Below are 9,922 nucleotides of genomic sequence, written 5' to 3'. Positions count from 1 at the left end.
ACTATCCCAACAACATGCAGTGCAGAGTTCTAATAGCTTTTGTGTAAATGCTACGCTCTATCTGTCTTCTGGCTGATTGAACTCCTCACCCTCAGATTCAGTCAAGTTAATTTCCCTTTGTTCTTCACTCACGCAAAATTCATCATCGGGCTCATCTACGCTCTGCACTCTCCTCATGGACCGACCCCTCACTGCTCATGCACTCAAATGATATCTCACTGTGGTGATGAAGCCCTTGGCATTGGGATGCTGACCAACACAATGAGGTCATCTACTGATGTACAGTAATGGTTGTTGATGAAGGAACACCATGTTATTTTTCTGTCATCAATGACTGTGCCAATGCTCACATGTGCCCTTTTCCTTCCCCTCAATTTTATCGTTCCAGATCAGTCTGGGTACTGACATTCACCATGTTTCTGCTGCCTTGACTTTCTTCCACTTCCTGACACGCTTAACCCCCTTCTCACTGGTCGAAAAACCCACTAACACATCTGGCTGCTGTCTGCAAACTCCTCTCCTAGCAATGGGAAAGGAGTGAATTGTCTTTTTTTAGCACATTTAACCCGTTAAGGTTGATGTAGAATTACAAATTTCTTATCAACTGGCGCTCCGCAAACACCCTGCTCCCCATGGTTATCTGACATTTGAAAACAGATAGTTCAGTGCTGTTAGGCAAAAATAATTTTATCAAAGGATAATCCACACTCTCTATACCCAGCACAAATATATTTATATATAGAAGTACATTTTTTTAATGAAAGGATAAAATAGATCCTGTTTCCAGTTTCCTGCAGACTGTTGTTTGCCTGCGTTTCCACTGCAGTATAAAGACCACAAAGACAATGCTATATAGAGCAACATACAACAACAGTAATCATGGAGGAGATTCAAATCGTGCTTCTGTTGATCACAAAAAAGACAAACAATAGCAACAAATTATATAAAGAAACAATGCATAAATGGCATTGTGTGGCTGAAAATAAAAAGTGCAGTACTTGACCAATCCTTCCTTTTCAGTACAGCAAACCCCACTCAAAGTTTCCCGTACTTTCATTAAGTATTACACCCTGAGCAGGGACTTTTTGGGGGGGGTAAAAAGATTGCCTCACAACCTAATTTAGACCCTTGTCCCAGCGGCGGAAAAGTACAGAGTTCCTGCAAAGGTTAGTTCCTGAGGAAATTGTCTGTGGTGGAAATGCATTTTATGTCCAATCAATTAAATTTGCCATGGGCATGACTCCAATTAGTTTGTAGATACATCTTAGGGATAATTAAAGCAAAAGGAATACATAGAACATCATTGGGAGGGCCACAGCAAAATTTCTTAATACTAATCGATTTTTAATAAGTTTGAATTTTTTTACTTTGTCATTGTTAAGTGGATATTGGTGGGAAAAATACCATTTCTATCCAACTAAAATTATACCCACAATCAAGTGTATTGTACAGTACATACAGTATGGATACACACACGTATACAGGAGTTGAAGAGAATAAAAGGAAAAAATTACTATTCATACATTTTACTGAAAAATGTGACAGTACATATACACATTTGACTGCCTTAAAAGTTCAATCATGCACTGTATGTAAGTTTAAGCCCATGGACGCACAAACACACGGTTACCCTCTCCCCAAGGCTCAACACATGACATATATGTGTGTGTTGTCATGGCAACGACTGTCACGCCTCCAAGTTCTCCCTCTCACCCTTTTTCTTCAACGTACTCGACCCAACGAGCGTCTTCATTAGATTGGAAATCGGGGAGAAAAAAAATGACAAACAATAACTACCATTGTGTGTTTGTGTGTGTTTGTTCGTTCCCAGCATCTCTTTCCCTTCACTGTCTACACTCTCTATCCCTCTCTACCGATCTATCCTCTTCCATTATCTCTCTCTCCATCGTCAGGTCATTGTGAGGTCGGGAGGAAAAATGAGGTGCCTCGCTGCCACTGATGAAAATCTCTCTCTCTCTCTCTCTCTCTCTCTCTCTCTCTCTCTCTCTCTCTCTCTTCAGTGATTTCCCATTTTGCCTCTTTCCTCTCCTCTCAGATCTCTTCTTCATATCTTTCTCATTCTTGTAGTTGTCCCTCTAAACACTTTAAAAAGAGGAAACCTACAGTTACGTTTAAGAGTTTTGTGAAATTTACATCAATGTAGATTTTAGACTGAGCGACAAAAATATGGACACAAAATGCAATGAACTAGAATTGTGCAGACTGTTTCTGCTCGCAAATTCACTGGATCACAGAATGGCCTGGGTGGGTTATGCCTGTATGTACTGTATGCCTGAAATTACTACTTCCTGCGATGTACTCACACGTGTTCAGCTGCCTTGAACAGGCACACAGGAAGGTGGAGTGAAAATCCAGCTCTCAAAGAGGCAGGGGAGATAAGGTAGTCATTTGTCGTTAACTTCGTTAGGCTTTATTCTGCTTTTATAACAATAACAGCAACGTAAAAAACCTAATCTCAAAGAAATTTCATTTCATTTTCGAAGTTGATGTTGATGTGAAATTTGGGTTCATGCAATTTAGAATTTTTACAATACGCTGCACCAACTCCAAATTCAATTTATTTGAAATGTATCACTTATTTGGCTCTATTTTAAATATTAAAGCATGTGGTCTGAAGCACATCGCACCGGTACATTTAAGGGTTATCAAATTGGGCATGTTTTGGGCATAGCACACCATTTCCTTTAAAGGTTCAGTGTGTAGAATTTAGTGACATCTAGTGGTGAAGTTCACCCGCCCCTTCCGAACATGAAAGAGAACCTGTAGGAACCTTCAGTTGTCATAAAAACTCAAAACCTGTTTAGTTTTCCAGTTCGGACGACTGTAAAAAACATGGCAGCCTCCATAGCAGCAGGTCCTCCCCTGCTCCTGATGTAAATATAAAGTATTTAAATATAGAGGGCCCATTCTAGGGTAAATAAAACAACAATTCATACAATTTAGGTGATTACACACTAGTGAAAACATCACCAGGATTATTTTTAATTAAATGTCTGCCAACAGATCCTTTTCATCTGAACCTTTAAAGGCTGGATACTCTTGAAACGTTGCAGGTGGGTAAGAGAGAGGAAACTGTTTCACTTTGAGGACATCATCTCTTTATGTATACGCATTGTGCTCCTGCCTGTGTAGACACATATTACCATCTTGATAATTCAACCTTAAAACAATTATTTAATATTGCCCCACTGACTTTGGACCAGGTTTTTTGGTACGTTTTTGCTGCCTTTAGATAGCAATAGACCAACATTGGGCCAGACCACACCTCATTTGAACACAAACACAAGGGCACAGTGCATTTGAAAAGCCAGATGTTAATGAGTGTAAGTGTGAAAGGAGCTATAGAGACAAAGAACCTTTCATGCTCACATTCCAACCAAAAGGCAATCAACGTATCCTACTTGTCTTTGGACTGTGAGAGGAAGTCAGAGTATTCAGAAGAACAAGGCACAAGGATACAGGCCCGAGACGGACACAACCTTTGAACCCAGGACCTTCCTAGTGAAAGGTGACAGTGCTAAACGCTGCACCACCGTGCCCCAAAGTCCATTTTAAATCGTTGACTCTACATCTATGCATACAACGTGGTCTGGGTTCCTTGTGGCTCTGAGAGGGATTCGAGACAGATGTAGCTTCCAGATTTCTGAAAGTTCTGAAAGTGAAATTAGACCATTATATTCAACTGTATTTTTTTATTTAGTATGATTTGTGAACATTTACATGCCAAGGTTAGCAGATTAACACAAAATCAGAAAATTTAAAATGTCTTGCATTGTAATGCATCATAAATTAGGAAATGAATGGTTACGATACAGGCAGGGGCATGGATGCAAAAATAACTAAATGTATATTATATATTTCATATATATCAGTATGTTTATATGTGGAATATGTACTGCATAAGTCCTAATAATGGTATTAGCTGATGCCCCCCAGTGAATATATGCATGTAGTAAAGGTAGAAATAAAAAAGATTCGAAGGTTCTCAACGTTCAAACTTTCAAATCTGCTTTTTCCCCCTTTATGCTCATCACCACTTTCAGCTGGAAACATCATACAAGGTTGAACATGTCCAGCATGTTTCATACATTATTAAATGTATTAAATTATTTTATATCATTTTATAATTTACAAAACATAAATATGCTGAATTTAGTTTCCACTTCCTTTCCAGTGGATTGGTTGTGCTCTGCACCACTGCACCATCTGCTGCTAGAAAGTGACATTATACCAACCAGCTGTGACCTGTAACAACTGGAGTCCCTGTTTGTTGTCATGCTGGCATCAATAATGTGATCAAAAATAGCAATAATAAAATAAAAGCATATAAAAACAACCAGGGAATATTAAATGAATTTGAATACACTGAATGGTCAAATGGACAATGCTTTGTGTTAGTTATGTAACACACTAAATTTAGAACCTTACAGTTTTATTTTATTGGTTTGATTAATATATTGTTTTAATGTTTTATTTTATATTTGTATGTACATAATATATATATATACTTAGACAGTATACACTATATGTGAGTTCATATACGTTTGTATGTATGTGTGTGAGAGAACGTGTGTGTTTATAATACATTCATGAAGAATATAACTTATATATATATATTTATTATATTATTAATATTATATACAAATAACAATAGCTTTCTAAATGAATTAAATGAAATTAAAATAAAGGTTTAGTTATAATTTGTTTCATGTTTTGTTTTCATTCTTTGTTTGTACCTGAGAAAATACCAAATAAAACCATAAAAGAGCTGCTGTATATTATAAAACAATAACATGAAATTAAAGGGCAATTTCACAAACTTTATAAAAAAATAAACTTTCGATTTATCTGTTTGTAGACACACACACACCCCCACACACACACACAGACATTATTTGTTATATTTTTTGTAGAATCATTGGACTGATTTCCTCCATCCCTACATTCCCAGCAAAAGGTACGTGACGGAGCAGAGTGTGCTTTCACTGTCGAGTTAGAGAAATTTGATTTGTCACAAAAGAATATGATGATGATAAATCCACACACTTCTGGGGTCACATGGTAACCATATATGTTATTATACTGTGTTTCTCATAGCAAATGAAAGCCATACATTTCAGCACACTTTCAGGTATCAGGTTATTTCTTATTGCTGAATCCCCTGCTGATCCTCAGATACTGACGCCAGCTGTAATTTAGTGTTCAGTATTCACACTGACTTTATGCCTCAGCGCAGAGCTTCCCTTCCTCTCACCTCTGCATTTAGCATGCCACATATGACATGTAACTGGGTATGTAACATTCACACAAGAATGTCAGCTGTCTGACAAAAGCAATATGCATGAATCAGTCTTAAACACACAGTAACTCTGTGAGCTGCCTTACCTTACCACTGGCAATAATACCTGCAGTTTCTGTGTAAAAGCCTTCATAAGATCCAGTGCTAGAACCAGGAGCTAACAGCTAACACCACTCTCTGCTCTAACAGGCAGGTGTCCTTCTTGAGGTGATGAACATTTTCCAATAATTACTTTTTCCTTCCAGTTTGATGACCAGAAACCACTCCTCATATCGTCTCATTCATTTTGTTTTCTCCTCATGTTTGTGTACACATCTCACTGATGAAAGCCATCAATAGAAGATGTGACAGTGATAAGAGTATCATAGCTGCTCATACTGACCGTTGTGGGTTCTAACAGTATTAACATAACATGTGAATGATGCTTGTCATGTTTCAGGGTTGAATCTGCAGGATGAGGAGTAAACTGGCTACCAAGCCCCATCTGGTGGTAGAAAGTAGAACTGCAGCCACAAGAAATGATGTGAAGATCAGCTGTCAGCGTCACCAAAAAGCTCAAATAAAGTCAAGTGAGAAGAAGGAGGAAAGAAACAAGTTGAGTTTCTGCATTTGAACACATATCCAATATCAATATACTGGTACAAATCAATGCTGAGGTTTCAGCCTCAAACCAGTATGTTTTTGTCCTGAATATACCAATAGATGAAATATTTTACTTTAAGTCATTTATTCTTTGACTGGCTACAGAAAATATTGAAATCCTTTCACCTGTTGCACACTTTATTGTATTGTTGTCTTAAATTGATGAAATTGCCCGTCAATCTAGACTCAATCCATGAGTGAAAGCATGTTTCAAACTTTCTTTTACAAATTTATCAAAAATCGAAATCTCTCACTGACAAAGGAATTCAGACCCTTAATAACTGTCATGTCTGGAAAATAAATAATTGTTTGAATCAACAGACAATATAATATTTCTCACTTGCTTGCAGAGTTCTTGAAATGTCGTTTCAACTCCAAACAGCCTGTCATGTAAATGTCGTGGCTTTTATCTTACTGCTCTATCATAACAGTCTGAATGATAGTGTTCTGTTGAGATGGCCGTCCTTATCCTTGGTCAGTCAAGCTTGATCCCAACTTCTCCTCCACCCTCACACTCACCACCGGCTCTGCACCAGGCTGCATGCTGAGCCCAATTCTTTACTCAATTTATATTAACGACTGCACAGCAGTTCATGTCACAAACTCAATAATTATATTCACAGACAACACCGTGGTGGTCAGACTCCTTTCAGGAAGAGATGACTCTGCCCATCAATCAATCAATACATTTATATTCATACAGTTCATATTCACAAATCACAATTTGTCTCATAGCACTTAACAAGGTGCAACATCCTCTGCCCTTGACCCTCGACTAGAGTAAGAAAGAAATACAGAAAAAAACTGACAAAATAAGAGGGGCAAAAACGTGAAGGAGAAACCTCACAGAGAGCTGCATCCCTCTCCCAGGATGGATGTGATAAGGTGAGGTCTGGAAACATCCAATGTTTCTGCTCCTCAGGTCTACCAACACCACGGCTGCTGTCAAAAAGCACAGCGGTGTATATGTACTTCCGAATCCTGAGAAAAAAGCTGCTAGTGACCTTTCATTGCTCCACAATAGAGTAGTTGAACTTATCACAGACAAACAGCTCTGCACAGGGTTGTTAACACAGGACAAATCATCAGCTGCTCTCCTCCCTCACTCCAATACTCTGCAAACACCCACTATACCTGTGCAGAGCCCAAAACCTCCGGCCTCCGTCTGGCTCTGCCCTCCGGCTGGAACAGTTTCTTCCCTCGGGCCATTCAGTCTCGCAATCAATATTATTATAATAAAAAACTGTCATAGTGTAACTGTCACAATGGCAATAACATTCTCACTAGGTTTCACTGTATTGTGACCTGTGCAATGTTTACTATGAATTGTATGAACTGTACAATGACCACAGGGGACTGTGCAACTTGCTGACTGAGGCACTTTATCTGTTTTTTTAATCTATTTTAGGTTTGTTTTTAACTGCATGGTATAATTTGTGGGATTTGTTTGTTAACTTATATTTTGACATTTATCCACCAACCTGGACTAGCACTCTGAATTTCATTGTAATTTTTACTATACAAAGTCAATAAAGATTTTCTATTATTCTATTCTATTTTTATGGCTATTTTCTCTAATCTCTGCAGAGGACGACTGAATCTCTATGTTAGAGTGATCAGTGGATTGAAACATCTTCCACATCTGGTTTTATACTGTTGTTCTGATCTACGCCTCATCACAGCTTCATCACTTACTGTAGGTCTACACAGAGAGGTCCCTCAACATGCACTGAGAAGTGTAGGACCCTAGATACAGAAGAGTGTGCCTTTCTGAAACTATGTCCACTTCATTTTGTTTAGGCATACTGGTATATTACTTTTGCAGTTCAATAAAAGACTCACAAAAGACAGATTAATTAAATAACCAGGCATTTTTTAGTTGAGGGACGATTCACTGATCAGTTCAAGGGAGAACATCTGTGGAGTTAAAATGATTGTGTGAACATTACATTCATTTTCCACAACAGATAATTCAGACGTCCTCCTGAAAGTCTAACTGTTTTTGCATAAAACATTTACCGGCAGGTTTCTACATTTAGAATCATTTTAAGTGATCCATCACTTTCTTAAAAACTCTCCAGAATTGTTGTACTTCAAAGCACAGCTGGTGTCATTAGCATTGCATTTTTATAATTGATATAGAATTGGTGTGGTTCATGTGAACATTAGGAAGACTCACAAGAACTTATGAACATTTGTATTTACATTAAAGCTATTGTGTCATCATGAACCGTCTCATGTTGTGAAGGTTGTGTATATTGGGATATATCCTAGCCTATCTTTTATTAACTTATTATCCAATATATAACGTGTGTAGCTGCTTTATCTGCTGCTGCTATCTAGCAATAATTATAAGACTGAGTCGTGACTTAAAAATGATTAGAACTTGATCCCAGCTTCCAAATGACCATATTAAAAAGGGTTTTTGAGATATCCTGAGCCAGATGCAAGTCACCAGCAGATGGCAGTATTGCATAAGCAGAGGCAAGAGACACGCACACACTCAAGTCAAGACTCAACAGTTTATATGGCCTCAATACTACATCACTAAATTTAAGCTTATATGAACCTATGAAAAATATCCCAAAACAGCATGTCTAGAAGTGTCAATATAATTATTTACCAAAGGAACATAACTTCTATAAACTCTCTTCCTGCATATTGGATGCAATGTTTGATACTCTTTCCAATCTTGAGAAGGTGCGCATGAAGCTGAGATTTGTTTAATGTGATGTAGCTCTGACGCATTGAAGCCTCCTTTTGGTTAATTTGGTGCTTGGAGAAGTGCATTGTGGGAAGACATGAGGATTATGACTCCAACTCTTTGCAATGATGTAGCTTTTAGTTGTAAGTAAAAAGTAGAACAAGAGACTGACTACACATCATTTACTGTGTCCAACATCATATTATGCTTCAAGACCGTAGTAAATAACATCATTCATTGTAATGAATATTAATAGTGTACATGTAATGATAGACTGCTACTATAGGGTGACCAAGATGAGTAATAGTATAGTGATCAGTAATGATGACCTGAGATGAGATACAATACAAGGTGAAAGCTCATTCAGCAGGTAATTGTGAAAGGGGCCCTTGTTGCCCCAGTTGAGCTGCTAGAACCAGACAAAGTACATGTGTGCTTGTGTGATAACATTTTGCATATTCCTACTCTGCAAGAACAAAAGCCTGCTACAACATTTGAATATTCTGGTGATTTGGCCGGAGGTTTAAGAACATGCAAAGCATGTAATACTAACCGAACATATTTGTTTAGCCTTTTAATGATGATGTGCCTAACAACCCAAAACATGAAATTACTGAGCTGCAAAGCAAGGACGAGCTCAGAAGTTTGCATCTCTGTTTAGAACAACCTACTTTTGTCAGCAGTTCTTTTAAAAGCAAAGACTCAGTTCCACTCAAGAATGACCTCACGACCTTGAAAACCTGCTGCCAGCACCACCATCATCACTACTATCTGACATCAGATGCCTTGCAAACATTTCCAGCAATCATATCAGAGAGGAGAGTTGAAATTGAAATCCCTGTACAATAATTACCTCCTATTTTCAGCCCTGTCCGTGTGTTTGTTGGTTGGTTTGTAAGCAAGATAACGCAAAAACTAATGGATGGGTTACCACGAAATCAGGAACATCACACTTGAACTCTGTAAGACAGATTGTTGTAATGAAAATTATCACAAGTCGCATGTTAGAACTGCTTTCCTGTAAAAAAACTGTGGCAGTAGACCATGCCATGGGGCTCTCACCACAGCAGCCAGAGACAAACCATTCCGTTTTGAGCATATTTTATTAGTAACCACAACATAAATTCAAAACGCAAACTTAAACTTCCCTGAGCTTTCCAGCTCAGTAGCTCAGTGTCGCTGAGAGTCCGTGCGAGTACTGAGTCCTGTCAGTCCTCCCCCCCCCCCCCCGAGGCAGTGCAGACGCTGCCTTTTAA

The sequence above is a fragment of the Hippoglossus hippoglossus genome, chromosome 8 (assembly GCF_009819705.1).
Source record: "Hippoglossus hippoglossus isolate fHipHip1 chromosome 8, fHipHip1.pri, whole genome shotgun sequence".
In the NCBI taxonomy this organism is placed as follows: Eukaryota; Metazoa; Chordata; class Actinopteri; order Pleuronectiformes; family Pleuronectidae; genus Hippoglossus; species Hippoglossus hippoglossus.
The sequence above is the reverse complement of the archived record's forward strand: the minus strand, read 5'-3'. Positions refer to the sequence as shown.